The sequence below is a fragment of the Protopterus annectens genome, chromosome 6.part0, assembly GCF_019279795.1.
Source record: "Protopterus annectens isolate FY-2018-M chromosome 6.part0, PAN1.0, whole genome shotgun sequence".
NCBI lineage: Eukaryota > Metazoa > Chordata > Ceratodontiformes > Protopteridae > Protopterus > Protopterus annectens.
Genome location: NC_056737.1, coordinates 1,123,610,223 through 1,123,635,673, shown reverse-complemented (window position 1 = coordinate 1,123,635,673; position 25,451 = coordinate 1,123,610,223). Strand labels below are relative to the sequence as shown.

The 25,451-nt window shown below is 39.7% G+C and overlaps 1 protein-coding gene and 1 non-coding gene across 2 annotated transcripts in view; both read right to left on the bottom strand.

Annotated features, from left to right (window-relative positions):
• LY75 (lymphocyte antigen 75) overlaps positions 1–25,451 on the bottom strand; it is a 3,856,564-nt gene that overhangs the window by 3,287,990 nt on the left and 543,123 nt on the right. The gene's annotated exons all lie outside the window — the stretch shown is intronic.
• TRNAT-AGU lies at positions 14,372–14,445 on the bottom strand. Its single transcript has one exon. It is a non-coding gene; the product is annotated as a tRNA-Thr (tRNA).

Below are 25,451 nucleotides of genomic sequence, written 5' to 3'. Positions count from 1 at the left end.
TCTCCATCAGACCTTTGATTTGAGTTGTATGCTCTCCCAACTGTTCATTAATTTGTTGTAATAATTAAAAAATGTCCTGATTGGAAATGTGCTCGTCCATCCTCCTGCAGGTACCAAACCAGTAGAACTAGAACTCAGCAAACCACGGAATAACCAGAAGAACGTGAGCACTCCAAAGGACACCAACTTTATTCACAAACAGTTAAACGCTTTCCTTTCCACTACAGAGACTTCCTCAGAACAAAAATCACAACCTTACCCAACCAAGTTAAATACACCCATACATTATTCAGTTAAGCAACAATTAAAATCCTTAAAGCAATATCAAACTTCCAATGTTAACATAGTTCACCACATTGTTTTAAAAATTCTTAAAAACAAGATTTAAACAAAATGTTACATTGTTTTATATTAAAAATGTGTTTACATAAATTAACAAACCAAAAACAAATATTTAAATTTTTTTTTTAAAAACCTAAGTTCTCAAATAAACTAACCTGAAATTTGATCAAGTTTAAGAATGCTAGCAATACTAATGGTTTCATTAATGCCTGGAAATCTAGAGGCATCCATAAACAATTGACATTTTAATTCCATTACATCCAAGTGCACATCCAAAATACCCCCTTTTTTCATCCTCATTGAGGTGTTGCAAGACCAAAAATTTGAAACAATGTGTGGTATGTTCGCTTATATGCCTATATAGTGCACTGGTTACCCTACCATGCTTAATGTCACCTAAATGTTCTCCCATTCGAATTTTCAATTTCCTACTAGTTTTACCTATATAGAAAATGGGACATTAGAGATAAGGGAAGTGCAACAAACGATTTTTCATCTTCTTTTTCAAGTTCTGGTAGAGGTCGGCAACAAGAGTTGATACAGGGGGCGAGGCCTAAGGGCCCAAGGACAAAAAACTACTGAAATATGGTGAAAATCCGGTGCCACCACCCTTGTTTTTTTGAGTTGCAGTGGTGGCAATAGTAAGCATATGGCTCCAACTGTGGACATCAACAAAGGATTTAACACAAATGGAGTGGGTCATACAAATGAGAAATTTGCCGAACTTGAAGGTACTGTTTTTGATATGAATATTGCCGCTATTAACACCGTAAACAATATGGGTACAGCATTTGACATGTTGAATTGTGTGCCGATTCATCCATTAAATGGGGGGGGGGAATGCATTCGTTATGAAGTGACCGAAAATCCTGACATACACAACGTTGAAACAAATGTAATAGGAAACGCTAATGTCCAAATGCATAGCGATTTACCCAATGTTATCTTTGAGAGGGGGGTTATGGAGTGTGAAACTTTTGTTGGTTGTGTTAACAGAATTGATTGTGGTACCTATGACATTGAGAATGAAAAATTAGACAGTAAGAATGGGAGCGATGGCAGTCCCATGCCAATGGACCCTGACCTAGAGGGTTGGGAGGTTGGACATAATGTTGGTGAAGAAAAACCTAAGGGTGGTGGTCAGGAGTCTGACAACACACTTATGGAATTATCTGTTTATTCTGACACTAGCCAGGGGGTTTTATCCAACATTGCCATTGGAAACAATTTAAATGTTATAGAACAGGTTTTTAATGAGCCTGGGTTGGCAACTGGCGATGAAACAAGTGGTCATTATATGGCATTAACTAAAAGTACCGACAATCAGGGTGACGAAATGTTAAATATACTGGTGGACTATTTGGATTAACAACTTGAATTCAACATGGTGGGCTCCAAGATAGTGATTAATACCAAAGGGGATTTTAAAATTTACAACTATCCAAAAATGTAAATTAAAGCAGAGCACGCGTATTTTTTTAGCAAAATGATTCACATTTGTCTCCTGTAGAAAAGGAAATCTGGTGGAGTCCCTTATTAATTTAAAGAAATACACAAGAAAATTAAACTTAAAAATTTGGTTCGGGCATGACACAAATATGGGGGGACAATTAAAAGGAAAATGTAAAAAGCCTAGTACTTTTAATCCGCCTTTAAATAAAATGGTGGAACTGTTTGAAAAAAGTTGTGAAAAAGAAATAAGGAAAATGTATAGGTACAATACACAGGCTGATTATTCGAATTTAACAGAGGAAGAAAAGCAACTCATGCTCCATTTAGTCAAAGACCCCACCATTAGATTTATGAAGCCTGACAAGGGCAGTGGGGTGGTGGTGATGGAGAGAGGTGATTATTTGGACAGCATGAGTAATATATTAATGGAGGATTCATACCATGAAAGTTCTTTTAACGAAATTATGGTGGCATACAGAAAGATCGATTTTGCTTTGGATGACATGGTCTTCCAGGGCCAGATCGATGTGGATGAGTACCACTACCTCAAAAATGAGTATCCTAGGGCACCAAATATATTTGGCATACCTAAGATACACAAAGGCTTGGTTAATGTGAAATTTCGGCCCATTGTGGACGGTAAAAGAAGTAAAACTCATTTTATTTCCAAGTACTTGGATGGCTTGATGCAAAAAGCTTTGTCTTTCTTTGATTATATTAGTAAGGACTCCTGGCATTTCATTAATAAGCTAAATGGTTTTGATCTAACAAATGAGGTTTTTCTGGTTACTATTGATGTAGTAAACCTGTTTTCAGTTATTCCCCAAGATGTAGGGACTATTTGGTTGGAACAACAGCTTTATAAAATGAAAATGTTTGATCAAGATGAGATCAGCAAAATAATTGTTTTAATGGATTTAGTGTTGAAAAACAATTACCTATGGTTTGAAGGGATATATTATAAGCAAGTTAAAGGAGTAGCAATGGAGGCCGCTTGGGCCCCCATTTTTTCCAATTTGATAATGTCATACTGGGAATAGGAGTACTTATTCAATAGCCAGTACAAGGACCAAATCACACACTACACCAGATTCCTGGACGATTTATTCCAGATTTGGAAAGGGACCGAGGATAGTCTTAATGAATTTTTAGTATATATCAATAGAACTGTAGAGTTTTTCAAATTCACCTTTGAATACAACAACGAACACATTATTTACTTAGATGTTGATTTAACCATTGATTATTCCCGGAAATTTTTTTTAACTAAAATACATAGGAAAAAAACCTTTTCAAATTCGTATTTAGATTATGGGAGTTGCCACCCTGATTATCAGAAAAAAGGAGTGGTAAAAGGCCAATTGATAAGGGCAGCTAGGATGGTTAGTTCAGAAGCTGATTTTTTGATTGAGTTGGATTTTATTTGTAAAATGTTCAAGCAAAGGGGATATCCTGGCTGGCTTTTGGAAAATTTAACTTAAGAGGTTATTTTTAAGTGCAGGCATGAGGTATACAAACCAATTTTGGGCTTTGGATTCGTTAGAAATAATAGTTGTAGGAAAGTAAAGGAAGATTTTAACTTGTCTTTAGTGCTAACATATAATGGGATGGCTAACTCCATCATTGAGGTGTTAAATGACCACTGGGATATTTTGAAGTGCGATGCAGGTATAGGTTCTAAAGTTGGAAAACACCCTGAGTACGTTTATGGAAGAGATAAATGTATTAAGAACATTCTTGAGGAGTTGAGATCAACACACAAGACAAATAGAAGAGTGGGTAATTTTAAATGTAATTACGAAATACAACCTCCTCTCCTCTCACAACACGCTGAAGAAATACAACTCTGACCCAAACCACCGACTGTGGTACAAATAAATCACAAGGCAAGAAAGTTAAAACTTTTATTCCTTTTTTCTCTTCTCTAGCGCCTCGGTGTAACCACCTTTAAAGAGTAACAAACAGTAACAACCAAAAACACACATCTTTATATACGTATTCCACAAATTCACATCAATTATACAATAAATTAATAAAAATTTAAAGCAGACATTTCCAATTTAAATCATTATTAAGGACATTAGGCACTAATGTCTTATATTTTAAAATATATATGCTTTCTTTATACTTCAACTTATGTTTCAATAAATATTCATCTCCACAGAAACATTTCACTGTTTCCAAAACAGTACCTTTTAATTTAGAAGCATCACTGTCATGTAACATTTTAAAATGCAGGGAAATTGTTTTATCCTCCCTTTTATTCCTAACATCCCTTATATGTTCCATGAATCTGACACGAAATTCTCTCTTAGTTTCTCCTATGTAAAATAAGGCACAAGGGCATCTTAAGGAATAAACAACTCCTTTACTCCTACAAGAATAAACTTATCTAGGTTCAAATTCCGTCCCATTTATACTATAAAAGGCTTTCTCTACCTGTTTACAAATACTGCATTTATTGCAACTTAATGTTCCCTTAAAAGTTAAAGAAGTAGGTATAACCACCACTGGTAAACTAAACTTCCCATGTACCACCATATCCTTCAAATTCCTTCCCCTTTTATAAGAAAATAGGGGTTTAGGTGGTAAAATTCTTGCCAAACACCTATCTCCAATTAAATAATTCCAATAATATTCCACTAAAGTTCTCATTTCCTCACTTTTAATGTTGTAAACAGACACATAATACATAGTATCTGTCTTATTCTGAGTAACAAAATTTTCTTTAGTAGGCTTACGACCCTGGAATGTCCCCATGTATGCCCTATCAATACTCCCCACACATCCAAATACCTCTTTCCAAACTCTATTCTCAGCCTCTTTCAAAGCATCAGGATCGTACCCCCTTCTCACAAACATATTACTAGTTTGTTTCAATTCCCTCATTAACACATCCTTATCACTACACAATCTAGAAATACGATGTAACTCCCCGTATGGTAAAGCTTTCAAAACATGGGGAGGATGACAACTAGAAGCATGGAGGTACTGATTCCCATCAATAAATTTCCTATGAACAGTATGGGAAATATTACCATCAAGATTTCTCTCCAAAATTAAATCCAAATAAACCACCCTACTCCCTTTCTGTAATCCATCAAATGATAAACCAAACGGGTTATTGTGCCTTTCTAACACAAAATGATCCACTTTATCCAAACCTCCATCACATACAAAAATTAAATCATCTATATAACGAAAATAAAAATCCACATGTGCCCTCATAAAATTTAACTTAAATGAAAACTGAATTTCAAAAAAAGACATAAAAAGGTTGGCATACATGGGGGCAAACGCTGCCCCCATTGACGTACCTTGTAATTGTCTAAACAATTCATTATTAAAATGAAAAAAATTATTTGTCAAACAAAAATCGACCATTTCCATAACAAAACTAACAACAGGACTATTGCCCAATTTTAAATGTAATGCTTGTTCTTTTTGTCCACACATATTTGAAACTGGGGATTATGTGAATATTAATGGACATAGGTTGCATATTGGGGGCCACTACAATTGTAATAGTAAAAGGGTGATTTATATGGCTAAATGTCAGAAATGTCCCATTTTCTATATAGGTAAAACTAGTAGGAAATTGAAAATCAGAATGGGAGAACATTTAGGTGACATTAAGCATGGTAGGCTAACCAGTGCACTATATAGGCACATAAGCGACATACCACACATTGTTTCAAATTTTTGGTCTTGCAACACCTCAATGAGGATGAAAAAAGGGGGTATTTTGGATGTGCACTTGGATGTAATGGAATTAAAATGGCAATTGTTTATGGATGCCTCTAGATTTCCAGGCATTAATGAAACCATTAGTATTGCTAGCATTCTTAAACTTGATCAAATTTCAGGTTAGTTTATTTGAGAACTTAGGTTTTTAAAAAAAAAATTAAAAAAATTGTTTTTGGTTTGTTAATTTATGTAAACACATTTTTAATATAAAACAATGTAACATTTTGTTTAAGTCTTGTTTTTAAGAATTTTTAAAACAATGGTGTGAACTATGTTAACATTGGAAGTTTGATATTGCTTTAAGGATTTTAATTGTTGCTTAATTGAATAATTTATGGATGTATTTAACTTGGTTGGGTAAGGTTGTGATTTTTGTTCTGAGGAAGTCTCTGTAGTGGAGAGGAAAGCGCTTAACTGTTTGTGAATAAAGCTGGTGTCCTTTGGAGTGCTCACGTTCTTCTTGTTATTCTGTGGTTTGCAGAGTTCTAGTTCTACCACAACAAACAGGACATGCTGGAGAGATAAGATTCCTGTCCCAGAGATTTCCCATACTCTGGAACAAGCTACCCATCTATGTCAAGCAAAGTTCCTCATTAGCATTTTTCAAGAAAAATCTTTGAGTGGATGGGACATAGGAAAATATACCCCAGGAATCACTTCTGTGGCTCTGCTCGACAGTGGCACAGGAAAATAACTTTCTTGGGTGGCATAAGCCAGGGAAACTTGTTGGCTAGGCTTACTTAGGCCCTTAGGCCAACAGCCTAGTACCTACCTATGAACCTATTATTAGACTAAACACAATATTATGTAGCATTGAAATGTGCTGACATAAGGGTGACAGTTCATTATTTACCCATAAAGCAAATGTCAAAGTGGAAAAGTTCAAATAGTGGATAAAGAGAAGGAGGGGAAGAGAAGAAAGAGTGAGAAAAAGTATTTGTTAGAAGTAATAATTAGGGTAGATATGGGAGGCAGGAGAAAAAGTAACATTACAAGTAAGAGAAACGAAACCAAGGAAAAGAAGAAATAACATGGACAACAAGATTTACTGTGTGTGTGTGTGTGTGTGTGTGTGTGTGTGTGTGTGTGTGTGTGTGTGTGTGTGTGTGGTGTAAAAGAACTATAAAGCAAATCTGCACTGATACCTTCTTGCTGCTCTGCTGAGGGGGGCACTTGTGCAAGTGCAGTGGACTGGCTCCAGTAGGAAGGGATGGCAGCATAACTCTCAACATTATAGAACAAGAAATCTGGACAAGGCCATAAATAATATGGGACAAAGGCCCAAAAATGGGACAATTTATAAATATTGCACTTACAAACTTAGAAAGTTGATAAACAGGTGTTGCATTAGAGTGAATTTTCTTAAGGATATGAAGTCTGAAAATCAAATGCCTGTCAAATTTCTGACTTCAGTATTCAATGATTTGCCAGTGATTTGACAGAAAACTGCAATTTTATGAAAAGCAGACAAAAAATCTGGACTTTCTGCAAAAATCTGTACTGTTGAGAGATATGGATGGGAGTCTTGAACCAACACCCATCAATCATTTTCATTTGTTTGCCAAAGCCATTACAGCAGTGTTTTGCAGAGAGGTGGGAAAAGCCTTAAATTTGACTGGTATGTTGTGTGGGTGTGGGTAGCTGTGTTTGTGGAAGGTGGAGGTGTGCCTTTGTAAGTGTGGTGCGAATGTTATGGATTATGAAATGGAGAGATTAAGAGTAAATTTGTGCTCAGTGAAGTCCCTAGCAATTTCATCACTGCTTGATTCAGACATACATTCCCCTGTGTTTGTCAGTACTATGTTTGAGCGCATTGTTTTGGAGTGTAGTTTCACTGCTACAGCTGCTGCTGCTACTCTTTCAATACAAGTATCTGCTTTGGAAGTTTTCTCCAGGAGTCTGTTGCTGAGAGGATGAGAGACATGCTACAGGTATACAACTAAGACAAACTAGATAAAGCAATAGTAAGAAAAAGTACTAGGTCACATCAGAGACTTGGGAGGTCATTGTTAAGAAACTGAGAACTGTTGTAAAATTTATCATTAAATACCATAAGTTCAGGTTATACTATAAGAGAATAACTATGTAAAGATAACCATGTTAGCAGCCAAAATGCATTATAAGTTGAATATTTTACTGTGCACATTTTAAATGGATAGACTGGCCTAAACTCTGGACTGATGCGTTTGCTTTTTTTTTTTTTTTATTCCTGGGAAATGTTATTCAGAAGTGAAGAGACATAGAGACATACAAGGGAACAGATTTAGCGGCACACCAGGCTGTGATTTTTTTTTTTATGTCTATTGTCATGCAAAGCTGACTAAATAGTTGAATCTAATAAAGCTGGAAATGTGAGACTGTAGCCCACTGAAGGAGGGGAGATGGGAGGAGTAACCTGGCCAGGAACTGAAACTTGCAAAACTGCTCCTTGTGAAAAGTCTTTTTTATCTCAGTAATTTGTTGATACTTTTGCAAGTTTATTTATGCATTTATTTATTATTTATTTATATTTGTTGACTGGGAGTGTCCAACTGGACGTAGGTCCATTTTCAGCGGAGACCCGGGGAGAAAAGCTCCACAGTTAAAATAAACAGACAGTAGTTACATTGGATTACATAACGATTAACAATTTACATAGCAATTACTTACAACATATTTACAGATGAAGAACATAGTACATCAGTAGACAACTAGAATCTTTATCTGTGAAGTACATAACAGACATTAACAAATGTTACAAGAAGAAGTTCCTGCTGTATAATAAGTACTGGCTTGTGAGTATCTGAGCTTGCTATAATCAAGGTAGTTAGTGGAGTGGAAAGAAAGGTAGTGTTTGGATGGGGTGGGTGATATTAGAGTGGGAGTTGCAAGGGCATAGCCAGCATGTTTTTAGGTGCACTTTTAGTAAAGTTTTGAAGTGGGTGCATGATGGTATGGAGGTAATTGGGGGTGGGAGGGAGTTACATAATTTGGCTATGGTGCAAGAGAATAGTGCTTCACCAGCAGAGTTATTGGCTTTAGTGATCTGCAAGTGATTTTTGTTGCTGGATCTTAGTGGTCTGGTGGTGCGATAGGGTTGGAGTAGATTCTGGAGGGATGGGAAATTTAGTGGATGGTTTACTAGTTTGTGGGCGAGTGAGAGTTGATACCATTGAAGGAGGTGAGGGAGTTCAAGCCAGCCCAGTTCAGCAAGTGAGAGACAGTGGTGACTATGGTAGGATGCCCCTGTGGCGAATTTGGCGATTTTGTTGTAGCATTTCAGAGAATGTGTAGTACATCAGTAGGAACAACATTTGTAAAACTCAGCACATACCAGTCAATGACACATGAGCTGCAGACTCTCATACTTGGCAGTTTTTTTTAGGTGTTCCATTCTAAGTGAATGGAAGTCTAGTCTGACAACAAATGGCAGGGCTATTTGTTCTCAGTCTGTGCATTATGGGACAGATTTAGCTTTCCAAAGGAATCACGATGTCTGCCCCCATGAGGGCAGACAAGAGTAAAAACAAAATAAAATTAGGAATGAGTACTTATTTTGCTGCAGGCAGCTTTGGGAGGTATAATAAATCATGGCAAGATAAAAAATATATGTTTTCTTCATTTGCCCGTAGTGGTCCTTTAAGGATTAAATGCAGCTCAGTGCTGAATTTGACCCGACATGAGACTCTATGAAGAACAGAACCACTAGCAACTGCTCTAGAAGAGGCAGCATCATAGCTCACATAATAAAATGCCTATCAACTTCAGAAGCAAGGTTAATAATAGATAATGCAGATGATTTAGTATCTGAGACCTCTAAATCTGAGGATTGTCCAAATTACCAAGAATAGGCAGAAGATATCCCATCCAATCATAAGGGTTTGACAACTGATAGCCCTGAAAGACAGTGTGGTAAAAGTATATGCCTTTTTACAGTATCGATCAATAGCTCTACTGTCTGTATCAGATGGCAAAACATTAGACGGAAAATGTTTTGTAGGCTCTTCGGTGGCTAGGGAAATAACAGCTGAATCTGCAGTAGGGTTCTTGTGTAAGAACGTCTAAGAATCTGGAACCTTGTAAAACTTATCTGGCTTTTTTGCAACAGCTGGCTGAGACTCAGAATTAGAACAGGCAGTGGAAAATGTACCCAATAAAGCCTCCAAAAGAGGAGGAATGGCAGAGGATTTAGGCAACCCCAATTTACAACATAACACAATACCTTCCCACTGAAAATGCTGCATCAATTAAATGACAGTGTCTCCAAGAAAATGTCTATAGGGAAAAGTGGAGGCAAAGTATCTTCATCAGCAGAAGCATAAACCACTGGGGAATGGGCTTGGGAATGACAGGTCAAAGAACCACCCAATTAGATTCAGAATCCTCTTATTTTCAGAAAACTCGACTTTTGAGAGGAGAATAAGAGAATAGCAGTAGCAAGAGCAGAGAAAAATGAATGAGACTTCAAGGACATAACGGCTATGAAAGGCCCCTATTTAAAATTCTGCAACTACTTCTGAGGACCCCTGGACACCTAAGAAAAAGAATGTTTTTATTTCTGATTCTTAACAGGGATATCTGCCTATACAAAATGAGAAGGTTGCAAACCCTGACAGAGCTCAATCATGGAATCGGGAACTTCTTCCCATTTAAGAGCTGAGGTATGCTCACAGGTCCGGTCCCTCCAAAATAAGCCACAGTTCTCTCTTCTCACTAGAAGTGGATGACTGGTTGGATTTGATAGATGTGCGAGACGGCTGCACTATATACGCCTCTGATGGGGTCAGAATAGACACAGAAGCTGTAATAACCAGATCATCCAAGGTCTCATCAAGGGGCAAGCTGAGATATCTGGGTACAAGTGGACAGCAGGAGTCTTGAGATTTGGTTTCTTAGACTTCTTTTTCAACATTGGAAGAACGTCGCTAGCTGAGGGCTGGGAAGTCATTTTACCTTGGGTGAGCTTGTTAAGCTTCTGATTCTCAAGGCAAATTTTCAGTGAAGACAGTTGGTTACATATAGAGTCTTAAGAGCAAATAACTGACAGAAAGAATAGTTGTGCAAAAACTTACCATAACAATAGACGTCCTTCTATTCTCTGTTTCAGTATTCTTAGCATGTGGGAGATTTCCTCAGTAAGCGATCCAACATTGGCCAGTATACAAAAGTCTTTCACTACTGAATGATGCAGGGTACCTCGCACATAGGCTGCTGTCATATGTCGGCCACAAAAGTGATGTACGCACACATCTACATCAGAACTGAATGCCCGAGGAGGATGCCAGCCTAAAGAAAGTAGGGTATAACCATCCAAGAAAAGGAACCAAGCCATCAGGAGGAAGGAGGAAGGGACTGGAATACTGCAAAAGAGAAGAGTAGAACATCTATGGTTAGGGTAATTTTTTTACATAACTACTCTATATCCTTCTATTCATCTGTTGCAGTATTCTTAACATGAGAGAGAGTACAAAAGCTCATCAGGAGAGGATGGAGGAAGAGGCAGTACAGCTCTCCAGGAACACATGGAGTGTGGCTCTGGCAAACCTTGCTCTGGACCTAGAAAGGCCATCCAATTTGTAATGTTTAGTGAAAGTATGTAAAGAAGTCCATGTAGCTGTTTTGAGAATAGAGCTAATGTACAAGCCCTTGAAGAAGACAACTGACGAAGCCATAGCCCTAGTGGAACGGGCCTTTACAGAAGAAGCAATGGTTTTACTATGCTTCACATAACAGACTGAAATCACAAATAGCCTTAGAAATCAAAGCAGAAATAATCTGCTTGGAAGTAGGCAATCCCAGAGTCCTGGGATGATAGGAGACAAAAAGCTGGTCTGATTTCCTAATAGCTTATGTCTTGTCTAGGTAAATAAGTTGCCAATGCACATCAAGAGTATGCAACACCTTCTCACTAGAATTTTGTGGAGAAGGAAATAAAGTGGTAAATGAATGGATTGGTTGAGAGACATTTCGTTGACTACCTTGGGCATAAAAGAAGGGTCGGTATGCATGGACACCCTGTCTTTATGGAAAACCAAAAAGGGGGGAGAGGACATAAGGGCCTGGAGCTCAGACACACATCTTGCTGAAGTGACAGCTAGGAGAAGCACAGTTTTCCAGGAGCAGTGTTGCAAGGATGCTGATGAAGGTGGCTCGAATGGGGGAAGACTCAGTTTTTCTACCACAAAATTAAGATTCCAGGGTGGAGGAATAGGTTTCCTGGGCATTCTAATATGAAGAATGCCTTTAAAAAAATTGTTTAGTCTCAAACTTGCTAGCTAAAGGGGGGGAACGGGGACAGAGGAAGACAGGCAGAAATAGCTGACATATGGGTCTTCACTGAAGAGTAGGTCAAGCCAGCACTGAGCAATTCATACAAATAGGACAGAACCAGAGGGACTTCCACTGACAGTGGATCCTGTTTTCGTGAGAGACACCAAACTGAAAATCTATTCCACTTAGCTATGTAAGATTTTCTGGTATTGGGTTTCCTGGCTTCCCGCAGAACCCTAAGCATGTCCTCAGAGAACAGGTGTCTAAAAGGAATTAAAACCATATCACCTGCAAAGTCAGCTGGAGGGTCAACAAGTGGGGATGGATGAGAGTTCCTTTGTCTTGTGTGAGAAGGTCCAACCCTGTAAGGTAACTTGTGGTGATTGCTCTTGGCTAAATGCAAGAGAAAGGGGAGCCAATGCTGTCTTGGGCAAAAGGGAGTCACCAGCAAGATTTCTGGTTTGTCCTGCTGAAGTCTGAACAGGACTTTCAGAATGATCAGAAGAGGGAATGCATACAAAAACATCCCCTTCCAAGAGAACAAAAGGGCATCCAACTTCCAGACCAGAGGATGAGGGATTCTGACACAAAATTGTGAAAGTTGTCTGTTCATGGGGGAGGCAAAGAGATCTACTTGAGGAATATCCTACTGGTGGACAATGTTCCGAAACACATCCCTTTGAAGCATCTGTAGAACACAGCATGTGTTGGTCTTTAAGAAACATTTCAAAGTGAGGGCAAGTGCGTATAACTAGAGAGCACATGCAGGCAGCAGTACCATTTTGAGTGAACAGCCATAGTGTTAAAGTGTATGAGTGCAGTAGTCAGTTTGTTTATAAGTTTATTTAAGTTTAAGATACTAAGCCTCAATCCTGATATGTTTGTGTGTAATAAAGCTGCTTGAACTGAACCCACAACTGTTCATCTATTTTATCCTGACCAGACGAGCGACATGGTGTCAGAAGCAGCATGTCTAAATGACATGGTACCAGAACTGGCAAGCTTGAACGACATGGTATTGTCTCAACCTGATCAAAATATTAAAAGGTCAGAAAAGAACTTCAGGTAATTAAAACTCGCATAAATAGTTAATTTTGTAAAGAAAATGATACAAAGTATTCACAGAGCACAAAACATACTATTGATTAAACTCAATCAAACAAGAAGCACAAAACATGTTACTGATTAAATGAAATGTTCAAAACTACGATATTTGATAAAATTGTTCAAAATACTTACGAGAGCACTCAGAATTAATTCTGATTTACATGACGAGCATGTTAAAAGTAAAATGAGCACAAGAAATTTATAATGAGCATGACAGAAGTCAAACGACCATAAAGAATACAATGAAAGGGCAAAATGAGCATGGAAAAGTAAAGCGACTACATTTTTTTAGTAAACATCCATGTTTTTTGATATGGGCTGCTATTTCACATTGACTAAAGCTATTCAAAGTATAACTAGAGTTGCTGAAGTATCTCAGAGTATGCAAAGTGTTTGCAGTGTGTGCTTTACTACAATACAATTATCTCAAAGAGTTTACTGTGTGCAAAGTACAGTTATTTCACAATGTGGAGTCATTCTGAAGTGTTTCTTACACTGATAAGGGTGGTTTTGCAAAGTACAGTGATTTCAAAGTGTTCCTGTGCTACGGAGACATATTTGACAAAGTGCAGTTACTTTGAAGAGCCTATTGTGCTGTTGAGCATAATTACAAGTTTCTGGCATAAATTTCTGATGTACATGTGTGTATGTTCATACATAATTCCAAGAGTCTTTATTACTGTGTGTTGGCATGGCACAGGCATTTTGTGACCCGGTCCACTTGTGTTTGATCATAACATTGCAGAGAACTGGAGAGTATTTCAGCAGAAATATGATATTTTCATACAATAAACTTTTCCTGATAAAGATGCAAATATGTGGGCATTTATTCTAGAGTAAGAGCTGGTGAACAACTTAATTTGGCCAACTCTACAAAGCTTGTTGTTTATGGAGGTGAAGAGATTCAAACTGAAGGCTCAGTAGTGTTTTTATGCTATTCATCTGGGAACAGTTACAGCTTGCAGTTTTATGTAGTCAAAAGATCTGTACAATCATTATTAGATCTCAGAGACCGTTTAAAAATTAAACTGCTTTCTTTTACCAAAGAAGTCCATCATGTAAGCACATGTCCCAGTTCCAGTTTTACCAATGCTGATGTTTTTGAGGACAAGCGAAGTAAGATTCCAGTCGTGCATTCTATCAAGTTAGACCCAGAGGTCAGTCCAGTGGTCACACCATTGAGAAGAGTTCCAATAGCTATGCAGGATAGAGTCAAGGTTCCGTTAGATAAAATGGTGCAGCAAGGTGTGATTTGTCCAGTTACAGAACAAATGGAATGGGTGTCTTCCATGGTAGTTCATAGGTTCATACTAGGCTATCTGCCCTGGGGCAATTATAAGCCTAGCCCGATTCTGTATGGCTTACGCCACCCCTTGATTTGAGTATACTGTGCCCTTTTTAAGGTTTAGTTTACTGTGCCTCTGTCTAATAGTGACACGGGAGTAATCCCTGGGACAAACCTACGATCCCCTCTAGGCACCGCTGGGATTCGAACCCAGGATCTCCTGTTTACTAGACAGGCGCTTTAACCAACTAAGCCACGGCGCCGCAGAATTTATTCCAAAAGACATTCTGAGAAATCTGTATCTACCAAATGACATACTGAATGTAGTCAGTGGTGAAGATATGCGATCAAGCATTACTTGCTCATAAGAAAAGCTCAGAGGAAATCAGAATATGTATTGACCCAAGAGACTTAAAGCATTAAAGAGGCACCACCATCCTTTGTGTACAGTTGAGGAAGATGCTACCCTCATCCCAAATGCCACTGTTTTTACTGTCTTAGATGCAAAAAGTTCATTTTGGCAAGTAATGATTGATCGCATATCTTCACCACTGACTACATTCAGTATGTCATTTGGTAGATACAGATTTCTCAGAATGTCTTTTGGAATAAATTCTGCAAGTGAAGTCTTCCAGCGTGAATGAAGCAAATGTTTTGCAGGCTATCCGTGTGCTATAATAGTAGATGGTTTACTAGTTGGAGGCAATAGTAAAGCAGAGCATAACAGAAACCTCAGGAAAGTTCTGGACAAAGCAAATGAAGTGAACCTAAAGCTCAATCCTCTGAAATGTAAATTCAGGCTACCAGAAGTTATGTGTGTTGGTCATTTATTTACCAGTTCAGGTTTGCGACCACATCCTTCCAAACAAGCAGCCATTCTGGAGATGCCAGCTCCAGACAATGTCCAAGCCTTATAGCGTTTTCTTGGTATGGTTAACTATTTGGGCAAGTTTATACCAGACTTCAGTGAATTATCAGAACCCTTGAGAGAGCTGACATGCAAAAATGTTACCTGGTCATGGTTGCAACACCACCAGAGAGCATTTGATGACCTGAAATAGAAGACTGCCAGTCCTCCAATGTTAAGATACTATGATATCCACAAACCAGTAATTCTTTCTTCTGATGCTTCAAAGTTCGGTCTTGGTGCAGTTACTCTTCAAAAGAATAGACCAGTAGCCTATGTGTCTAGAACTCTTACCCAAACTGAGATGCAGTATGCTCAAATTGAGAATGGAACTTTTTAGCAATTGTGTTCACATTGTGTTCCCATGTTTGAGGTTCCATAATTATATTTATGGCCAAGCTATCCAGATCGAGACTGATCATCAACCTCTAGTCACTGTTTTGAAGAAGCCTAGGCATACAGCTCCAGCAAGACTACAAAGAATGATGCTCAGACTGCAAAAGTACAACTTCAAAATGGTCTATACCAAAGGTAAACTTCTTTATCTGGCTGATACCTTATCCAGATCACCCAGAAATACTACAGAACAGCTTGATGCGACTTCGATGTCATGGAAGTGCGTAATGTTTCGACCACTAGACTTGATGAGCTGAGAAATCATACAAAGACTGATCCAATTTTAAAACAGCTCAGCCACTTCATCAATACTGGATGGCCATTAAAGCAATCTTGTGTACCACCAGAAGTGCAACCTTATTTTCCTTTCAGAGAGGAGATACTGATAGAAGATGGCATAATTTTCAAAGGTCCTAAAATTGACGTTCCTACTTCCTTACAACAGGAGTACATCCAGATTTTGCATCATGGCCACCCAGGTTTTGAAGGTACCAAAAGAAGGGCGAAAGGACTAGTATTTTGGCCTTGTCTGTCAAAAGTTATTGATAAAGCACTTTCATCCTGTTCAGTATGCAATAGTACTGAACCACATTTGAAAAGAGCCACTTCAGCTAAACCAGATTCCTGAACTACCTTGGTCAACAATAGCTACTGATATACTCGAGTCAAATGGTCAGTATTACTTAGTGTTGGTAGACTCTTCTTCAAATTGGTTAGAGACTGATCTACTATGTACCCTAACGTCCAGTACTGTCAAAACTAAGTTGAAACATCATTTCTCAGTCCATGGTAGTCCACACAAAGTTATTTCTGAAAATAGTGCCCAGTTTACCAGTCAGCTGTTTCAGAAATTTGCAAAAGAGTGAGACTTTGTCCATGTTACCAGTAGCCCTGAGTACCCACAGTCAAACGGCCTAGCTGAACATGCAGTAGAAAGTGCAAAGCCATTACTAGAGAGGTCAAAGCATGACAATACTGATGTTTTTTGTGAATTTGCTTAATCTTAAAAATATACCTGTGACAATTTACTTGGCTCACCTGCTCAGAGACTTCTGTCTAGGCAAACCAGAACAACGTTGCCTATCAGTTCCAGTTTGTTAGTGCCTAAAGCTAAAAACACCAGAGCAATTAAAGCCCAACTATTCAAAAAGTATTCATTCCAGTCCAACTATAATAAAATGAGAAGATTTCTTCATCCATTGAAAGAAGGAGTCAGTGAGGATGCAAACGGCGAAAGCTTTTGATCGAATTGAAGTAAGAGGTATATGTGCTGAGCTCATATCTTACTTAATAGAATCTGAGGGTACAGAATACAGAAGAAATCACAGGCATCTTCTTCCGGTGTCTGAATCGATATGGCAGCATCGTACTTGTGATACAGACTCTAGATCTCAGAGCAATCCACACGATGTTCCTGTTGAAGGATGTGTCTCAGAACCTATTCCCATTCCTGATGATGTCCCTGAAGTTGAACATTCATTAAAGACAGTCCCTGTTGTTAAACCCAGTCCTAGTTTTTACGTCAGACAATTAGGTTGTATTTTCAGACCTAACGTGCAATAAACAGCAACCTGGACATGACTGTTTTACTTGTAATTAATTCTGTATAACTGCATGTCAATGATTGTTGTCATTATTACTGTGCATGACTTATTTCTAAAAGAGGGAGGATGTAGAACAGAGTGTGTGTTGTGTCTTCAAAAAGCATTTCAAAGTGAGGGCACATGTATACAAATAGAGAGCACGTGCAGGCAGCAGTGCCATTTTGAGTGAACAGCCGGGGTGTTAACATGTATGAGTGCAGTAGTCAGTCTGTTTAAAAGTTTATTTAAGTTTAAGTTACTAAGCCTCAATCCTGATGTGTTTGCGTGTAATAAAGCTGCTTGAACCAAACCCACAACTGTTAAGTCTGTTTTATCCTGAGTGGACGAGCGACAGCATCCAATCGTGGGACTGTGTTAGGGACCTGCTCAAGGTGTCTGCCATGCAATTTTGGTTGGATGGGATGTACACTGCCTGAAGCATCACCCGGTATTGGACTGCCAGCCTGCATAATAGGTAGGATTTGGTTCCCCCCTGTTTGTTCACATACCAAAGGACTGTCATATTGTCTGTGAACAATTTTAAAGGTCCTGGGAGAAAGACAGGATGAAAGGTTTGAATGGCTAGCAGCAGCGCTCTCATGTCCCTTACACTGATGTGTTCCCTTTGTTGAGAGGGGGGCCAAGTTTCTGAAAGCTGCCCTCATCCTACATCCGAAGAATCTGTAAACAGCTCTTGAACTGGAGGAAGGGCATACAAGGGAAGTCCTGGGTTGAGAGACACTTGTTGGATACATCACTGAAATTCCCCCTTCAGACAGGGGATGAGAGGAACTGTACAGTCTAGTGGGTGTGAATGCTGCATCCAAACTGACTTTATGAACCACTGGAGTTTCCTCATGTGAAGTTTTGCCAGACGAAGCACTGGGACAGTGGAACCCATGAAACCCAAAACCCTGAAGAACTCCCTGGCTTGAGGTACAGTGCCTTCTGAGGAGGGAGAGAGACTGTCATGAAGTCTGTTTGAATCCTGCAACCCAGGAAAATATGATCCTGAGAAGGGTAGAGAATGAATTTTTTGTAGTTTATTGTGAAACCCAGGTGTTGTAGAAGAGAAATGGCAAAAAGAATGTTTTGCTATAGGATCTCTGTGGAAGTTGCCATAAAGAGATCATCCAGGTAAGGGAAAATGTGGATGCTCTGAAGCCTGCAGTAGGCATTCACAGGGGCTAGGCATTTTGTAAATACCCTTGATATGATATGGTAGAAAGTCCAAAGGGCAAGGTAGAGAACTGAAAATGTCAGGAAGCCATAGAGAAATGCAAAAGCTTCCCGCAGCTGGGTGTATGGGAATGTGTAGATATGCATCTTTGATATCCAAGGAGGCTAAGAAGGCTTGTGGCAGAATAAGGGGGAACAAGATATGAAGAGTTAACATATAGAAGGTGGGTACCTTCAGAAAGGTGTTGAGATGAGACAGAACCAAAATGGGCCTCCTAGTACCATCCTTTCTGGGCACCAGGAACATTCTGGAGTAGAAATCACTTCCTTTTTGGCCTTAAGTAACTTCTTGAATGGTTCCTTGTCTTCACTGGGCTAGAAGTACCTCTGAAAAGGAGGGCAGTTGTTCCTTTGGTGGATGGGGAGTGCCCCTGAAGGAAGGTAGTGAATTCCATACCAGAAAGTATCCTTTTTGAATGATGAACATAACCCAAGAGTCTTCAGTTATGCTTTCCCAAAGTGGCAGAGACAGAGAGAGGTGCTGGGAAATTGGAATATGAGTGGGGTGGTTCGGGCAGTCAGAGAGAACCAGGCTTGTCTGGAAAGGGCCACTTCTGAATTGGAGTTGCAGGGGCATCCCTGGACTGCTGATGCCTCCTACCATCCTTTTTTGTTTTAAGTGGAGGAGGGCTGGAGTACCTATGTACAAAGGCAGTTTTTGCTGGGTAATTTCTCTGAAATTTAGCCACTGGAGAGACAAAGATGTGTTTTAATTCCTGCAACTCTCTTCCCTTTTCCAGCATAGATTTAAATAAATTAGCAGCTGCAAGACCAAACAATGCAGAATTGTCCAAAGGGGCATCAATAAGCTTAGATTTGATATCATCTGGTAATGGCTGAAGTCTTAACCAGGAGAATCTCCTTAAGACAGAGCCAGAAGCACCTGCTCTGACAGAGGCCTCTGCAGCATCATAGTTGCATTTAATGGAGTGGCAGACTACCTGAGAGGATGCGCCAAGCAAGGATGCAGAAAAGGTCTTATTGTCTGAGTCTGGCAAATCTGAAATGACCTGGGAGAGTTAGGATAGGAGGTCTATGGCAAATCTGGTCATGTGTGTTTGGTAATTAATGGCTCAAAATGGCAAGGTAGCTGAAGTGTACACTTTTTTTGCTCAATCTTTCCAGGTTCCTACTGTCCTTATCTGAAGGAAGGAGAATGGCGGAAGGCAGCAACCTGGATGGTTTGTCTGAAACCACTGAAATCACCGATGGGTCTGCTGAAGGACATTTAAACAAGAACTTACAGTCCTCAGGGACCATGTAAAATCGGTTAGACTTAGCAGCAGGAAGCTGGGAGTCTGCGGCCTTGGAAGCAGAGGAGAAAGCATCTAGGAGAGCAGGTAATACAGCAGAAATAGCTGAAGGACTGGGAGATTCCACCTGCAGAAGGTCATAGTACCTCTTTTGTACATCAGATACCTGAGTGCTCTCCTATTTGAAATGACCTCTCATTCTGACTAGGGTCTCGCCAAAAAAGAGTTCCTCCATGGGTGAGAGTCAGTTCCACTGGAGTCCACCTCCATGGAAGCATAATCTAGAGGGGAGGGGATCTGTGAGTAGTAGGCTAGAGATTCCTCTTCTGAGGAGGCCATTTCATCTGCAGAAACTTCTTTCCTGAATCTTTTTTCTGGAGACTCTGTGCAGGGTGGTCTAGGGACTGAAACCTCAGGGGGTTGAGCAATCCTCTTGTAAACGAAGAGGGCCCAGACAATAAACACAAAGAGTGTGGGCATCAGAAACTGGCAATTTATTCCCACACTTAGTATATTTTTTAAAACCTGCAGGTTTGTCAGCCATATTGAACAATGAAGAAGAAGAAGAACAACGTCAGAAGGTATTATATAGAGAAAAATACGTATGACAAAGATTTTTTTTTAACTAGCAAGATGAGAGGGTAAGAGAATACCAGCAATGGTAAGTAAAGAGCTACAACAGAGTCATAAGGCAGGAGAGATACTAACAATAGTATCTAAGAAGTACCAAGTACAAAAGGAAATTAGAAAAATAGCAATATAAAAGGAGGGATTGAAGTTAAGAGAATATTAATTAGTGATTTAGAAGAAAAAAACAGAGAAATACAAAAAGTTTTACTTATCCAAGTTGTACAGCTCGAGAGAGATGGTAAACCATGCCTGTTAGCTAGAAGCGGCAAATGAGATCTGAGGTTGTTTGGGGGGGAGGTCATTGCGGGTAAGGGAGAAGCTTAAGAAATTTGGTTACCATGAGCTTGCACAACGGTCGAGCTGAATCCGACGGTTCGGGTCTGAACTCAATAGTTCAGAACAGAATGAAAACTGACAACATCAGATCATTAGATTCATGTTGTCCGATTTCCATCTGGTTCAAACGTATGGGTTGTCAGATCTGACTGGATCCGAAGTCGGTGCTGACTTCTAAGCTTCATTACATCAACAGCTCTGACTTCTCCCCTACCCATGAATCTCTAGGCCCTCCCCCTCAGGTGCTCAGGTCGAGTTTGCCCTCCCAAATTTGTGAAAAAATATGGACATATTACCTACAGGACCTGATTAAGGAACCAACTCCTTAAACTGGATGGTCTAGAATTTTTGAGAAAGTGGGTACAGTCTGTTATTACTGTGCACAGACAGGGAATAAAATCCACTCAATCGTCTCAAAGCCATAAGTGACAGTTTGGAAGGGGGAAGGAGGGAGGGTGTTTGAACTGGATGAAAATCAGACAACATGGCTCTAACATTACTGTAAGGACATAACTTTCAAATCTAATGCCTATTTTCATATGTTTCAAATGTGTGGTAGAGAATACCAAGCTGTCAAATTGGGTAGTGTCAAGAAAGGACATTCCTAAAATGTGTGGTAAAGAATACCAAGCTGTCAAATTGGGTGGTATCAAGAAAGGACATGCCTAAGTATGGTGGAGCTAAATAAAGAATGTGATCCTGATTGAGTGTCCAGCTTGTAGTGAGACACAAAGGTGTGTTCTGTGGCCTAAGTGGCCATGTCACTAATATCATCAAGGGATAAACCTCTGCCAAATGCTGCCAATGCAGAAGATGCTTTGGTTGAATGTGCTTTAAGTTTACCTAGTAAGGGTAAATTTTCCTTATTATACACAAAAGAACTGCAATCTGACAGCCATCTGCATAGAGTAACTTTGACAACTGCCTTTCACAACTTTGGTTCAGAAAAAGAAATGAATAATTGATCATCCTTTCTAAATTCCTTTGTTCTGAGGATAAAGAATCTAAGCGACTATGAACATCTAACATATGCAGTAAGTACTCTCCTTTGTTCGAACACCTTGGAAGAAACACAGGTAAATGTACTGACTGATTTAAATGAAGTTCAGATGCCACTGTGTTACTTCTAAGGGAACCTCTATCTTTGTAGAACACTAGGCATGGAGGTTTAGAAGAGAGGGCCTGCAACTCTGAAATTCATCTGGCTGACATCACTGCCACTAAGAAAATTGTTTTCCAATTAAGAAATTTTAGATCAGCAGCAGCAGCTGGTTCAAATGGAGCCTGAATTAGGGATTGTAGCATAACAGTGCTGTCCCATGAAGGTGGTACTGGGCCCCTAATGGAAGGTCTGAGCAGAAAAGCACCTCTCAGGAAGGCTTTTGAAATGTTAAGGTAAGCTATTGGAACATCTTTACGCCCAATATAAAAATTCAAAATTGCAGATAATTGTACCTTGGTGGCGGGTCAAAAAGATCAGACAGAAACTAATATGGATTACACAGGTGCTGAAAATGGGTCCAGGCCTTTAGAGAAGGCCCAAATTGAAAATCTTCTCCATTTACTCTGATAAAATTTCCTAGCGGTCAGTTCCTGTGAAGCAGAAAGAATACTGACTACTTCAGGAGAAAGTCTGTCATCTCTGGCTGTGCTCACAACTGGAAGAATTATGTGGTTAACCTTCATGGATTTATGCTTCGGAGGACTCATACCAGACTGGTGAGTCAGTAGGTTTGGATAATAATCCAACACCAATGGAGGATGAACTAGTAGAGGCCACAGATAGAGGAATCGTGTCTGTCAGGACCAAAAGGGGGCAATGAGGATCACCCTTGCCTTGCACTGTCTTGCTTTCTGTATGAATTTATTCATTAGTGGTAGAGGGGGGAGTGCATACAGGAATCCCAGGTTAGAACTGCCTCATCAACTAACATATACACCCTTCTTATCACCTATAAAATCATCCAGCATCCATCTGCCTGTCCAGCATTAAAAAACATTCTACACAACTATGTTCCCAGTCGGTCACTGAGATCCAGTGACCAAAAACTCCTGTCTGTCAATAAACCTACCAAATCTATTGGTCATTGTTTGTACTTGTGCAATGTAGCTAAGGCCTGGAACTCCTTATCTGTATCCATCAGGTAAATACCCCCTCCCATCTTTCAAAACCACTCTGAAAGACATACTACCTAAAATCTGGTTTTGTTCATGCTCAAAACCAGGATAAACTATACCCTAAATGTGAACAAGTACCTTTTCTTTCCTTATACCTCCTTACTATTCCTTCTTCACTTACTTCCTTACTTCTATCAAATTCTCTTCTCTGGCTTTGTCTCCAAATATACCATAAGCCTGTTTTTCCCTCACTTCATATTGTAATCCCTGTTTGTATTAGACTAACTTACCTTCAATATCTATTCAAGCTGTCTAAAATTTCTATAAATATTAAATAATTGTCATCTAACTTCTATTCATTATTTTATTACTAATTTGTTATAATTATTTAAACTGCAGATGTTTTTGTTTTATTTTTGAAGATTGTAAAATTATTGTTCTTAAAATTTTTTGTAATAATTAGTAGCGTTTCTCCCCAAGCCTCTGCTGAAAATGGGCTTCTACCCAATCGGACTTTCCTGGTAATCAAATGTCAATAAATAAATAATAAATAAATTGCTTTGCTATTTTTGCTGTGATAGTAAGCATCCTGGAGGCCTATACAGCACATCCAATCATCCTTCCTCAGAAGAGATAAAATAGACTGTACTGTGATCATCCAGAACTGTGTCTGTTTTATAAACTGGTTTAGGTGACAGAGATCCAAAATGGGTCTGAGGTCCCCCCGTTTTTCTTTGGCACTTAAAAGAACCTGGAATGGGGTCCAGATTCTAACTGGTCTTGGGGGAGGGGGGGCAGATGGATGACTCTCTAGGCAGCTTTGAAATTTCTTTGGCTGCTGAGTTTCACTGATTGGGTGGAACATCAGGGACTTTCTTATTTACTGAGATGGTAGGGGAAAGGGAATTAAACAGCCTCTAGATATTATTTTTAGCATCCATGAATCTGAAGTTATTCTGTGCCATGCTTGCGGATGCAGAGATAGATGCCCCCTGACTTCTGCCAGAGTGCAGCAGTTGGGCAACCATTCAGGAGCACTGAAAGGCTTTCTCAGAAAATGGAACGCTAAAGACTTGGTTATCTGGTTCACATCTGCCTCCTGGACTGCCATGGGGTAGTCTGTTACTCTGGGAGTCAAGGAAAGTACTCTGTGATTTGTGGAAAGACATCATCTTCCCCAGTCTCTCTTTCCTACAGAAAAAGAAGTTATGTCTTACCATAATGTTCCATCTGAGTTGTTGATCTTCTTCCAGTCATCACTGATGGGTTCGGTTCCGAGCCCTCGGAACCAAGTCGGCCTAATACCAAGCTCGTGTACACCAAAAACTCTCGAGCTAAGCTGCTACCCATAATGCCCTTCTCTCAGTAACCTTAGGTCGAGTTTGCATGCAACATATAGAAGAAAACAGAAAAACAGAGTCCATTTCTGCACAGAAACCCTGAAACACCATAAGGACCCAGAAGATCCACCAGAAGCCTTTGGTGGGGGACCGTGGGAGGGTGTGACGACTGGAAGAAGATCAACAACTCAGATGGAACCTTACGGTAAGACATAACTTCTTTATCTGAAGTTGTTAATCTTCTTCCTATTCATCACTGATGGGACAGAATCCCAAGCTACTTGGAAAACTTGGGTGGCCCTTTTGGAAGAACATTCCTGAGAACCATTGAGCGAGGCCGTTCTTCCCCTGGAGACCAAATCCAATTTGTAATGCTTGATGAAAGTATGGGGTTTAGCCCAAATGGCTGCTGCACAAATGTCATCCATGGAAGCACTGGAGTGAAAGGCAACCGAAGTTGTGATGGCCGTAGTTGAATGAGCTTTGATTTGAACAGGTTTAGATTCATTCGCTAGGGAGTATGAAAAGGTAATGCAATCTCTGAGCCATTTTGATAAAGTAACTTTTGATACAGCACATCCCATTCTTGGGCCAGAAAAGGAAATGAAAAGTTGGACCGACTTGTGGAAGGACTTAGTCCTGTGCAAGTAGAAACGTAGTTGTCTATGTATGTCCAATGAATGTAGACAGTATTCTCCCTTGTTGGAATAATTTGGCAAAAACACAGGGAGCTCAATGGACTGGTTAATAGAGAAGTTGGAAACCACTTTGGGTAGAAAGGAAGGGTTAGTACGAAGGGATACTCTGTCCTTATGAAATATTATATACGGGCTCTTGATGCATAAGGCTTGTAACTCAGATATCCATCTGGCTGATGTGACTGCTACCAAAAACAAAGATTTCCATGACAGGAATTTTAGATCACATGTTGCAGCAGGCTCAAAAAGGGTGGAAGGGGGTAGAGAGAGAGACTGTAGTACCCGAGAGAGATTCCACGTCTTTACAGGTTGCCTGATAGGAGGTCTGCTATGGAAAACACCCTTGAGAAAGGTCTTGCAAAGTCGGTGGAGATAAGAGGGACGCCATCCGAACTGTTATGGAAATTGGAAATAGCAGCTAAATGGACTCAAATAGTAGAAGGTGATGCCCCATTGACAAACAACTCAGAAAGATACTGGAGTATAGCAGCTGTAGGAGTTGAAAAAGGATCTAGCATCTGATTATTAGACCAGATAGCAAATCTTTTCCACTTGTCTCTGTAGATTTTTCTGGTGGATGGTTTTTGGGAGGCCAGTATAATATGGCAGACCGGTGAGGAGAGGGTTTCCTGCCAGGCGACTAATGGAAGTGAAGAAACCAAGCTGTCAGCTTGAGAGTGGACAGATTTGGGGGAGTCAGCCCTTGTGGGTGAGATATCAGGTCCTGACGAGTGTCTAGGATCCAAGGAGGTTGTAACAGGTGAGGTCG